The sequence below is a fragment of the Mastomys coucha genome, unplaced genomic scaffold (genome assembly GCF_008632895.1).
Source record: "Mastomys coucha isolate ucsf_1 unplaced genomic scaffold, UCSF_Mcou_1 pScaffold14, whole genome shotgun sequence".
NCBI classification, from domain to species: domain Eukaryota; kingdom Metazoa; phylum Chordata; class Mammalia; order Rodentia; family Muridae; genus Mastomys; species Mastomys coucha.
In genome coordinates this window covers 20,409,092-20,421,756 of record NW_022196896.1, presented here as the reverse complement: position 1 = coordinate 20,421,756, position 12,665 = coordinate 20,409,092, and the positions used below count along the sequence as shown (strand labels likewise).

Below are 12,665 nucleotides of genomic sequence, written 5' to 3'. Positions count from 1 at the left end.
TTTAATATAAGATTCTGCAGAAAGAGATACTAGCATAGCAAAGAGGCCGAAATGCATGACATGCTTATTAGGCAGAAGACAGTAAAATTAAAGTTCACAGCGAATGAAATTCTTGTCTCCTCCATAGGCCAGGGCCTGTCTCTTTCCCAGATTACTGATTACTGGTTTAAGACACACAGCCTTATCTGATGGATGAGACAGGGGTGTGCTGAGACAACCCCCTTTCCCAATCCTAGGCTCAGTTATTTAGCAGACTACTTATGAATTTCTGAATTGAAACTGTATGGCCAGCAGGAAACAACTGCTGAGAGAAGAGGGGTTAGTTTAGTGTTTTCTGCTATTCATATTTGTGTGATGAACTTCATGCACTCCCCACACTGAAAATGCATGGGCAACAGTTTATTTCTTCCATCAGCAATACAAATGACAACAAAAGCCTGATTACATTTTGTTATATACATGCATGAATTATACATGAAAAATAAACACACATTAGAGGGACAAAAGCAGATTACTGAATAAGGAAGCAGAAAGGGGTTAGTCAGCAAGTAGGTGTTTTCAGCAGCAATAGGGAATCTGAGTATCATTGGTAGTGTGTTGGAAATCCTGAAGGTTTCCTAGTCGGTTGTGGTGTGATATATAATGCTTTACCTTGTGAGTAACAGATTAGAGTTAGAGGCTGAAGTAAGGCAAAAATGCAGGTCATACAGTCACATATCAGAAAAGGCATTTTCTGATTATAGAAAAGATTATAGCTGAAAATTGAATAACCTGAAGAGGACAGAAAAAAAACTAGACATGAATGTCACTCAAAGGCCAAGGGGAAGTAGATTTTCTCATCATGATTTTTAAGGATGTTCCTGGTCTGGCTTTATCTTCATCTCGCAAGCATCCTTGTGAACTGCCTACTGCACTGTTGCATCCTACACTGAAATCCTGCTGTTCTCATCACCATTGTGTGTGTGTATGTTTGTATGTGTGCATGTGCATGCATGTGCCTGTGTGCTCATGCGCACGTGTGTATATGCGTGTGTGCGTGTGCATGCATGCACTTGTGTGTGTCTGTGTTTTCTACCATGTATGCTGCCATTCATTTCAATGCCACACTTCTTCTGCACATCTTCTAGGTTCCTTGATGCCTACTGTCCATATCTGTCTGTCTTTCTCCTTCTCAAAACATCCTGGCCTGGTGAAATATCAACTAGAAAAGGAATAAGATTAAAGGAATAAAGAAAAAAAGTTACCCTGTGAAATATTATTCCAGTAAGAATTGATATTCAAGTCATTTTTTTGTATTTGTCAATTTCTGTTATTTTACTCCCTTAGCCTCATGATGAATTTAAAGTACCCTCATTTATTACCTTCAATAAGAAGTTGGGGAAGCTAGAACAAGGTCTCTGCCAAAACAAAGATGAAGGATGCCATGTAATTGATCACATTTACATTCCTAGAAAGAGCACATTTGCAATTTAGCCTGGCCTCTACAACACAAGAAGTGAAAAGAATAAATAACTCACTTACACACTTCTACCAGACGTATTTGGGGTTTAATTTGCTTGCATATTTTAGGACTTTAAAGGCATTGATAATAACATACTTAATATATGTATTTATATATAATAAGATACAGTCTTGAAATATTTTTAAATATACCACATTATGGTCACATATGGAAAAACCATGTTTTTTTATGAGTATAAAATATTTTTAGATATATCTATTGTTGCTGGCTTCCCCATAATCACTGATTTCTTCATTGTGTCCAGTTGTGATATTGGTCAGTAGTCTCCATTTTGTTGTATAAGAAGCTTCTTTGGTGAAGGAGTTGTAACTATCCACATGGTTACATTTCTCTGTGGGTATAAGGATAAGAGTTAAAATGTAGTTAGAATTTTACTAGTTTAGGAAAGTGATAGTAGTAAGTTCTTTTTAAGGTCCATTTTCTCATTAGTCCTGAGAAATTGGTTGTATCACAGGTCCTACAACCTATGGCTCAAGGAACATCATGGAAGAGGCGGAAAGTAGATTGCAAGAGCCAGAGTACCAGGATGTCTGCTGCAAAACAGATTCTTGCAGAAATAGCTTCATATAGGAGACCTGGTAATGGTAATATCAGTAGGCATAGTAATAAGGAAGGGAGGAAAATCTCATGTTGTTCCACTCCTAGACAAAGAACTGCAGGCAACAAACAAATGTAGAGAGGTAGAATTATCCTGTCCCAGAGATGAACCTCCTAGTTGGTTGTCTAGTTTAAAGGGACCATCCCTGAAACTATATATACACAAACAAAAAAACAGAGTCAATAAGTTGTCTTTATATATTTATGCATACATAATACAAATATGCATACATACATATATTCATATATACATACCAATAATAATCAAAGAAAAAAAAGAGGCTATTAGTGTGAAGGAGGATATAGAAGAAATTGGAGAAAGTAGACTTGGGAGGGACTACAAGGAGAAAGGGATCAGCAATGTGACATTATATAATTATATTTTAATTAAAATAATTAAAAAGTATGTATATGTCTGTGTATTCAAATTCGGGCAATTTGTGCACTTGAGTGAATGTATTCAAGAAAGTCAAGTCCCTTGAGTCTGAAATTTCAGGTAATTGTGCACCACCTGACATGGGGACAGGACTCCAAACTTAGGTCATTGAAAAAGTGATATGCACTCTTAATCACTGATCTCCTGTACTTCTATCATTATATTAACTCATTTGCCTGAAGATGGACAAGAACTCTCTGTCTTTAACACTGAATTTGAAGGTGGAGGTACTCAGCCATGTGTATAGTCATTTTGCCATGGAAAATCAGAAATGCTTTCTTTGGACAGGTTATTCTTCCTTCTTTATCATACTGTGTAGTCTCCCATGATACATGGACTACAACAGTATGGGAGAGCCTATTATTGCCTTTTACCCACCGTGCTGTGATGTTTGATATGCTTGGCCCAGGGAATGACACTATTAGAAGGTGTAGTCCTGTTGGAGTATGTGACCTTGTAGGAGTAGTTGTGTCACTATGGGCTTTAAGACCATCATCCTAGCTTCTGGAAGCCAGTATTCTGCTAGCAGCCTTCAGATGAAGACGTAGAACTCTCAGTGATGCCTGCACCATGCCTGACTAGATGTTGCCATGCTTGCACCTTGATGATAATGGACTAAATCTCTGAACCTGTAAGCCAGTCCTAATTAATTGTTGTTCTTTATACGACTTGGCTTGGTCATGGTAACTGTTAATAGCAGTAAAATCCTAACTAAGATAATACCTTATTATATTAATTGTATTTGAAACTGATTTGTTAGGAATGAAGGGGCGTTCTCCTCTTTTGTTACCAATATGCTAATTTCTTGGAATACTAGGAGGCACTTCTGGAGAGGAGATGGTGAATGTGGGATATTGCCTGCCCTTCTAGTGATACTGATGCTGCTTGTCCTGTAATGACTAGCTAAGATGACTGTTTTTTCTTTTCTTTTCTTTTTTTTTCCCTAGAAACATTGTGAGCCCATCCTATGGACTACAGTAATACCAGACAACTCATTATTTTTTTCTATATAGACTTTATAATGAGTGGGGACTCATTAGACCATTTCAACTTATTTTCTTTTTCTTTCTGTTTTTCTTTTTGATTTACTTTCAACTTACTTTCATATCTTCTCATTAAATCCAACTGCCTTAGTGAAGTAGTATTTTTTCCTGACAAACCAGAGGATTTCCTGTTAAGATAGTTTTTTTTATACATGCTATAGAAACTAAAGTCTTAACAAGGTTTCTGACGGCTACTTTTCTAATCCTCTTTCTGTTTCCTTTTTGTAGAACCATTTTGGTCTCTTCAGTGTGCATGAATATGCTGAACATTTGCTGGCATGGTAGCTCAGTGGTACAGGGCTTGCCTTAACTACCTGATGTACTAGACTCAATTGTTAGTTATTATCAAACAAAACAAAACAGCAGCAAAAACCAAACCAAATCAAAAAACATGTTGAACTTGCTCTAGTTTAGGAAGTTTAAAAATTGCCTTTTTCTAGCACATTTTCTCATTTTATGAAGTTGATTAAGCAAACATCCCCTTTGTAAAAGGGGGAACTATATTTAATTGAGCCCTATTCAAAGCTGTAGCTGTGACATTATAGTGGATTTTGAGATCCAACCTTTGTTTACCTTGCCAAAACATAATATAATTAAGAACAATTAAAATCAACCTTATAGTGGAGGGTATGAGTGTGTAATAGAGGAAATGACTGGAGGTAGACAAATCAGGAAAATTTTCTGGTTAACAAAATGTGAGAAAACATGAACCTGGACAATGGAAGTTGCCATGGAAACAGAGAGCCACAGGTAATACAAGAGATTCTCAAGAAGTACTGCATATGCCTGATGGAAGGTTCTCCTCTTTCTGACATACTCAAAGGGTATTAAGTGGGCAGAAAAATGCCTAGTTAGCTCTGAGAATAGTCTCATCTGTCCAGTGTAAAATAGTCAGTCCCTTGTTTATATCCTTTTTCTTTGAATTCACCTAAAAATAATGATTTTAAATATTATGCATCGTATTGAATTATCTCCATTTCTTATGTTTGCAACTTTGAATGCTCACTCAATGAAGAAATGGACTTTTTCCATCTTATTTACCAATGTGTCAGGTTTAAGATTCTATAAACACATAGATATTGATTAAGTCAGTGCCTCCATAAGACAGAGCAGGGAAATAAAAGAAAAATAGACTCAAGTTATTTAGGATTTACCATCTGTTTGAAATTAGGTGAGTCTCTGAAAATATTCACACACTTATAAATAAGAATAACAATGAATTATAAATAAGGCTACTATGAATATATGTCATAAGGAGCATGTGTCCTTATGACATGTTGGAGCATCTAGGTATATGCCCAGGAGTGGTATAGCTGAGTCCTGAGGTAGTACTATGTCCAGTTTCCTGAGGAACTGCCTAACTGATTTCCAGAGTGGATGTACCAGCTTGAAATCCCAACAGCAATGGAGGAGTGTTCCTCTTTCTCCACAACCTTGGCAGCATCTGTTGTCACCTGAGTTTTTGATCTTATCCTGTTTTTTTTTGTTTGTTTGTTTGTTTTTTTCGAGACAGGGTTTCTTTGTGTAGCCGTGGCTGTCCTGGAACTCACTCTGTAGACCAGGCTGGCCTCGAACTCAGAAATCTGCCTGCCTCTGCCTCCCAAGTGCAGGGATTAAAGGCGTGCGCCACCACCACCCGATGATCTTATCCATTTTGACTGGTGAGGTAGAATCTCAGGGTTGTTTTGATTTGCATTTCCCTGATGACTAAGGATGATGCACATTTCTTTAGGTGTTTCTCAGCCATTCGGTATTCCTCATTGTTTAGCTCTGTACCCCATTTTTAATAGGGTTATTTGCTTCTCTGGAGTCTAACTTCTTGAGTTCTTTATATATATTGGACATTAGCCCTCTATTGGTTGTAGGATTGGCACAGATCTTTTCCCAAGCTGTTGGAAGCTGGGAAGAACCTAGATTTTCCCCAATAGAGGAATGGATACAGAAAATGTGGTACATTTACACAATGGAGTACTACTTAGCTATTAAAAACAATAAATTCATGAAATTGGTAGCCAAGTGGATGGGACTAGAAAATATCATCCTGAGTGAAGTAACTCAACCACAAAAAACCACACATGGCATGTACTCCCTGATAAGTGGACATTAGTCCAGAAGCTCGGAATACCCAAGATACAATTCATAAACTACAAAAAACTCAAGAAGAAGGAAGGCCAAATTGTGGATACTTCAGTCCTTCTTATAAGGGGGAACAAAATGCCCATGGAAGGAGTTACAGAGACAAAGTGTGGAGTAGAGACTGAAGGAATGACCATCCAGAGACTGCCCTACCTGGGGATCCATCCCATATACAGTCACCAAACCCAGACACCATTGTGGATGTCAATAAGTGCTTGCTGACAGAAGTCTGTTAAAGCTGTCTTCTGAGAGGCCCTACTAGTGCTTGGCAAATACAGAGGTGGATGCTCGCAGCCAACCATTGGACTAAGCACAGAGTTCCCCAATAGAGGAGCTAGAGGAAGGACTCAAGGAACTGAAGGGTTTTGCAGCCCCATAGGGGGAACAACAATATGAACTAAACAGTAACCCCCAGAGCTCCCAGGGACTAAACCACCAACCCAAGGGTACACATGGTGGGACTCATGGCTCTAGCTACATATGTAGCAGAGGATGGCCTTTTTGGTCATCTGTGTAAGGAGAGGCCCTTGGTCCTGTGAAGGCTCTATGTCCCATTGTAGGGGAATGCCAGGGCTAGGAAGCTGGAGTGGGTGGGTTGGTGAGCAGGGGGAAGGTGGAGGGGATAGGGGCTTTTAAGAGGGGAAAGGAGATAACATTTGAAATGTAAATAAAGAAAATATCTAATATAAAAAGAATAACAATGAATGAACAAACAATGAACAATTGGATGGTGGAGATAATGTCCCTCAATGACATATAAAGTTCTAAGTTTATTACCATCACACTGCATAAATCACACCCTATAAGAGTTGCTTGTTCATAGGCATAGAACCTTCACAGGGCCGAGGTCCTCTCCTCCCATTGATGACCGGCTTGGCCATCCTCTGCTATACACATGCTGCTGGAGCCATGAGTCACCCCACTCCCCATGTGTACTCTTTGGTTGGAGTTTTAGTCCCTGGAAGCTCTGAGGGTACTAGTTAGTTCATGTTGTTCCTCCTAAGGGGCAGGGAGAGGGGGGAGGGAACAGGGAATTGTTTTAGTTTTTTTTTTTCTTCTTTTCTTTTCTTTTTTTTGGAGGGGGGAGGAACCTGGGAAAGGAGATATTGTAAATAAAAAAAAATATCTTAAAAAAAAAAAGAGTTGCGTGCTCTTTGAATTCCTTCCCAGCCATGTGCATAGAAGAACTATTATTACAGTGCTTCATGAATAATAGGTAATTAAAACAATCTATTTTTATCATTTATTTTGCAAATAATCTTTGTTGCAAGGCACAACATTAGAAATTGGGTATATAAAAATACTACAAATATATGGCTTCTGACAGTTATGAAACATAGGTATTAATAAATAACCAATGACTCAAAAACAAAATAAAAAATCTCTATACCTTTAATGGTTTGGAATATTGCAAGAAAAGAATGAAAAGCTGTTATAGAATAACCATATATGCATCATTGTTTAATATTTTTTGATGGAGCTGGGCTTGAAGTTGTGGTTTACTTTAAATATCCACTGATATAATGTTTATAAATACCATTTTTCTGCAATGACATCTATCATATATGTTAGTTCATTTTCAATTATTTGTTGACATTTCTTGTGTTGTTGGATTCTGATCAATGGAGGACAATTGACTGGTATAGAAGAAGTCTGGAGGATCAAAAAAAGAGGACATGATTTCTGGAACTGGGAGAGAGCTTTGGGTCAGAGGTGCATAGCTGGTCTGACTAGGGCTATGACCATTGACTATAAGCAACAGAGTGTCAATAGATATTTAGGTATAGACATAATACACACTCAATCTCTTATTTTATCTTCTGGATTACCCACCGGCCACTTTTGTTATCCCAGAGGAAAATGGAAGCAGGAGAATAGGATATCGAGTGACATAGTCTACTGGATGCAGTGTGTAAAGATGGCTTTGTTGTTGTTGTTTCTATAATAAAATAATATTTTTAGCAGATTCATAATGGTGGATGGCATGTAGGCATGGTCTGCTAGAATCTTCAGAAGAGCTAAATAACAGCTATCTGATGATGTAGATGACAGTTAAAAAAAATCATCCTAGCAGCAAAGAAATAGGAAACTTTAAAAAGCAAAACAGACAAATACATTCTGTCCCACAGAGACTGACATGGGCTAAGCAGATCTTCCACATGCCCCTCACAAAGAGGGACTAGAGCCATGCTTAGAGTTGGAACTTTGGGAAAGTGTCACTGTGCTCTCAGTGACATTTTACATGAAAAAAAAAAAGATTATGGAAAATGTTGCCTATGGCAGCTGCAGAGGGAGGTGAGCCACTGGGGAAAACACTCTTCTTTCCTGTGCTTAACCAGAGCAGCAGGGAAATGCTATTTTAAAAGGTCCTGGATGAGTCAGCACTCACAGGCTCCCCAAACCACACAACTTGGGAAACTAAGAGTAAATGTCATGGGACTGCTCTCTTGAACTTGCCAGAAGAACACTTTTAGTATTTCATGAGGTAGAAAACTGGTTGGAGCTGGAGCATACAGTGGAATACAGACTCAGGTTCCAAGAAGTGGGGACACAGTTTGGGAGGGACTGCCCAAAGCCAGGGTCAACATTTATACCCTGCCCCACTGAAGAACTGCATAAGGGAACAACATTCCCAATCAGACTCCTGAGGGGCTTCTCAGAAGTGAGACCTAGCTCTAGCAGCGCCAGTCAAACCAGCATCTGGGAAAGATGCTGCAGAGGCAACAATGACATTCAGAACTCAAGACTGCCAAGAGATACATCCAGCACACGTGATTCCCACTTAAGAGTTCAATTTCTGTGAACTGACTTCCCAGTGGGGTTACAAACATCTGGGAAGCAAGAAAGGGATACCAGAGTTGATAATGAAACCTGCATTCAGATATTTTATACCCACTCAGCTCTCTCTCTCCTTTGTATTTCTTCTTCCTTTATTTAATGTCCATTGTCAGTTTAGCAGTCGAGCTCTGCCTCCTCTGTTTCATGGCTTTTTTATCTTTTCTATTTTTTCTTTTATTCTCTATTCATGTGTGTGTGTGTGTGTGTGTGTGTGTGTGTGTGTGTATGTACACAAGATGTTGATGTTGATTGTCATTCTAAATTGCTTTTCACCTTGGTTTTTGAGACATGATTCTTGCTGTATATTAAATACATTACTAGCTAACCAGCAAACCCCAGGTATCCTTCTGTCTCTGCCTCCTCAGCACAGAAATTACATATGTGTGCCACCACACCTGTCCTTTTACATGAGTACTGATATTCTAAACTCTGGTCTCTATGCTGTTTGTTATTTTAAATTGTGTATATGTCTGCATGTAGATAAATTCATGAGTATGCACATGCTGTACTATTAGTATTTTATTACTTTGTAAAAGGATAATGTTTAAATGGTGCTTGTTTTTCACTACTACTATAAGCTCATATTGGGCTAATCTATGAAAATAACTATTTTCTAGGCATTTCCCACTGCAAAGAATACTGTGGATTAAACAGTCACATCAAACAATAGATTAACAGAGAAATATGACACTCCAATCATATATTCCCCTCTTGAATATTGAAACTATTTCAATTGAGTGGCTATGGATGATTTAAAAGATCCATCCAATAATTTACTTCAGATATAAAAGTTCTAAAAGAAAAAGCATAAGAAATATGAAAACAAAACAAACAAATAAACAAAAAATCAAAACACCCAAGACATTTTGGCTCTTCCCAAAATGACCAATTCCATACAACACTTTTCTTTTTTAAATAATCATTTTATTCATTTACATTTAAATGATTTTCTTTTCCCCAGATTCCTCTCCAGAACTCCCCCATACTATCTATCCTTCCTATCCCCACTCCCCATTGCCTCTATGAGGGTTCTTCTCCACCTACTCACCCACTCCTGCTTCACTGCTATAGCATCCTTCTATGCTGGGGCATCAAGACTCCACAGGACCAAGGACCTCCTCTCCCATTGATGCCAGATAATGCCATCCTCTGCTAGATATGTATCTGGAGCCATGGCTCCCTCCATGTATACTCTTTGGTTGATGGTTTAGTCTCTGGGAGCTCTTGGTGGTCCAGTTAGTTGATGTTGTTCTTCTTCGGGAGTGTGGGATCATGAAAGGCAGCCTCTTTTGTGGTTGAGCTTGGTTTAAACTCAGGAGATCCAGCAAGTAACTCTGCAAGGGACTGAAGGAAGTTTGCCTGCTCCCAGACACCAGGCTCCTAACCCAAGGCCCCAGTTCTACAATTCTGTGTCAGTCACATAGGGCAACACCCCTAAGCTCCTGGTATTCTGTCCAGACTCCACCCACACAGTTAACCTGCAACAGCCAGGTATGCTCCTCTCTAGGGATTACCTGGCAATAGCCAAGTAGGCCTGGCCCACTATAAAAGGGACTGCTTGTTCCCTCCTCCCTCTCTTACTCCTGCTTCCATCTTGCTTTTCTCTTGCCCTCTTGCACTCCCCCTGCGTTCTCATCCCCCCTCTCTCCAAGTGGCCATGGCCAGCCTCTGATTCTCTACTCTCTCCTTCTCTCTGCCTTTCTCTCTGCCTCTACTACCCTCTTAGCTCCCCTTCCGGCCATGACAAGAAACACCTTAAAACCATGGCTATAGCAACGGAGCAGGCCTTCCTCTAAAGAGCTGCATTTAATTTCCCTTGGAAGGCCTCCCTGCATCCCAAGCCATGGCTTCCACCAACTCAAGCCAAGGCCAGAACAAGCCAGGCCAGAGCCAGCCCTCCGGTCCACACTCTGTTCTCAGCTCTTCTGTGGCGTCCAGCAGCATCTGAGGTATCCAAGAGCCTGAGAACCTGTTGTCCTCTGCCTCTGTGCAGGTAGGCCCGGGGACCCAAGCCAACTTCTGGCAGGTCCACTGGAATCTCAGACTGCCCTTCCTCACCCCTGGAGCAGGGTCCTGTGGCTTCTCACAGCCTGATGCGTGTGTGTGGGGTGCGCACAGTCAAACTTCCCGCTTCTGCCTCCATGAGTGGCCCTAGCCTTGTGACAGGCCAGATGCGCGACCCCATTTCAACCCACAATGGGGTTGCAATCCCTTTCAGCTTCTTCAGTCTTTTCCTTAATTTTTCCATTGGGGTCCCGGAGCTCAGTCCAATGTCTGGTTATGAGTATCTATATCTGTATTGGCCAAGTGCTGGTAGAACCTCCCAGGGAAGACTATGCCAGGCTCCTGTCAGCAAGTGCTTCTTGGCATTAGCAGTAGTGTGGGTATTTGGGGTCTGCATATGGGATGGATCCCTAGGATCTCGGGATGGCTTTTCCTTCAGTCTCTGTTCTACTTTTTGTCCATGCTTTTCCTTTGGACAAGAACTATTCTGGGTTAAAAGATTTGAGATGTGTGGGTGGCCACATCCCTCGTCTAGGGCTGCACCTATCTACTGGAGGTGGTCTCTACAGGCTGTAACTCCCTTCTGTTGGGTATTTTGACTAAAGTCAGCACTATCGGGTCCTGGGAACCTCTCACTTCCCTGGCATCTGGGACTTTCTAATGGCTACCCACAGCTACCCAAACCCTGCTGTTATATATTTCTATTCAATTTTTTGACCCTCTGTACTTCTTTCCTGTCCCATCCAATAACTGAACCTTCCCCCAATTTTTCCTCCTCCTCTCTCCCTCACAGGTCCTTCTCTCCCTCCATCTCCTGTGATTATTTATTTCCCCCTTCTATGTAACATTGATGCATCTACACTTTGGTCTTCCTTCTTTTTAAGCTCCATATCATTTGTGGGTATTCTGAGATTTTGGTCTAATATCTACTTATCAGTGAGTACGTGCCATGTGTGTTCTTTTGTGTCTGGTTTACCTCACTCAGGATGATATGTTTTAGTTCTAACCATTTGCCTGCAAATTTCATGAAGTTGTTGTTTTTAATAGCTGAGTAGTACTCCATTGTGTAAATGTACCACATTTTCTGTATCCATTCCTTTGTTGAGGGACATCAGGATTGTTTCCAGCTTCTGGCAATTATAAATGAGGCTGCTATAATCATAGTGGAGTAAGTGTCCTTGTTATATGTTGGAGCATCTTTTGGGTATTTGTTCAGGAGTGTTATGGCTGGGTCTTTAGGTAAAACTGTTTCTTCTTTTCTGAGGAAGTTAACCACTGCCTTTGATACTCAGCAAAGCAATCTTCCACAATTACCAGACAAATAAAAATTTCTCACAGTAACAGTGGGCTGAATGAATTTATGTCCACTAATCAAACTCTATAGAACGTACTTGAAAGAATCCTTTAGACAGAAGGAAGACAAAAACAAACATGACACACAAGAAAAATATAAGCCACTCTAAAATCATATTTAAATAATAGAGAAATAAGAAAATATCAAACACTGCTACTTTACCACAATTACAGGAATTAAAAGACACTTTTCAATAATAACTCTAAATGTTAATTACTCAATTATTCAATGGAAAAATCAACAGAATGGCAGAATGTATTTAAAAACAGGATTTCTCTATTTTTTACATCCAAGAAATGAAATACCCAAAGGACAAATGGTCCTTTGAGGTCAAGGGAAATCATTTAGTGAAAGGTACTTGAACTCCCCATAAAGAGAATAAGTATCTTAGGGAAAGAACAGAAAAAGGTTTCCAGGTCCCTATAAAGACAAATGGTACCCATGGGAAAAAGATGGGAAAAAGGTCTCTAGCACTCCATAAAGGTAAAATAATACCTTTGGGGAAAGTATGGATAAAGGTACTCCAAGCAAAAGAAATTAGGAAATTACCAGGTGTTGCTGTTTTAAAATATGATGAAATAAACTTTAAACCAAAACTAGTCTGAAGAGATAAAGATGTTTATTCCATGCTAACAAAGGGAACACTCAACCAAGAGAGTGTTCCCATTCTCAGTATACAGGCATTGACTATATGAGCATCCAATTTCATAGAACAAATACTTCTATATGTAAATT

The 12,665-nt window shown here is 39.6% G+C and overlaps 1 long non-coding RNA gene across 1 annotated transcript in view; it reads right to left on the bottom strand.

Moving 5' to 3' along the window:
• Positions 1-1,528: 1,528 nt before the first annotated feature.
• The window catches only part of LOC116088039, a 184,913-nt gene continuing 173,776 nt past the window's right edge, over positions 1,529-12,665 (bottom strand). The window contains exon 7 of the long non-coding RNA XR_004117741.1: positions 1,529-1,853. This is a non-coding gene — a long non-coding RNA (uncharacterized LOC116088039). The remainder of the gene's footprint in view (positions 1,854-12,665) is intronic.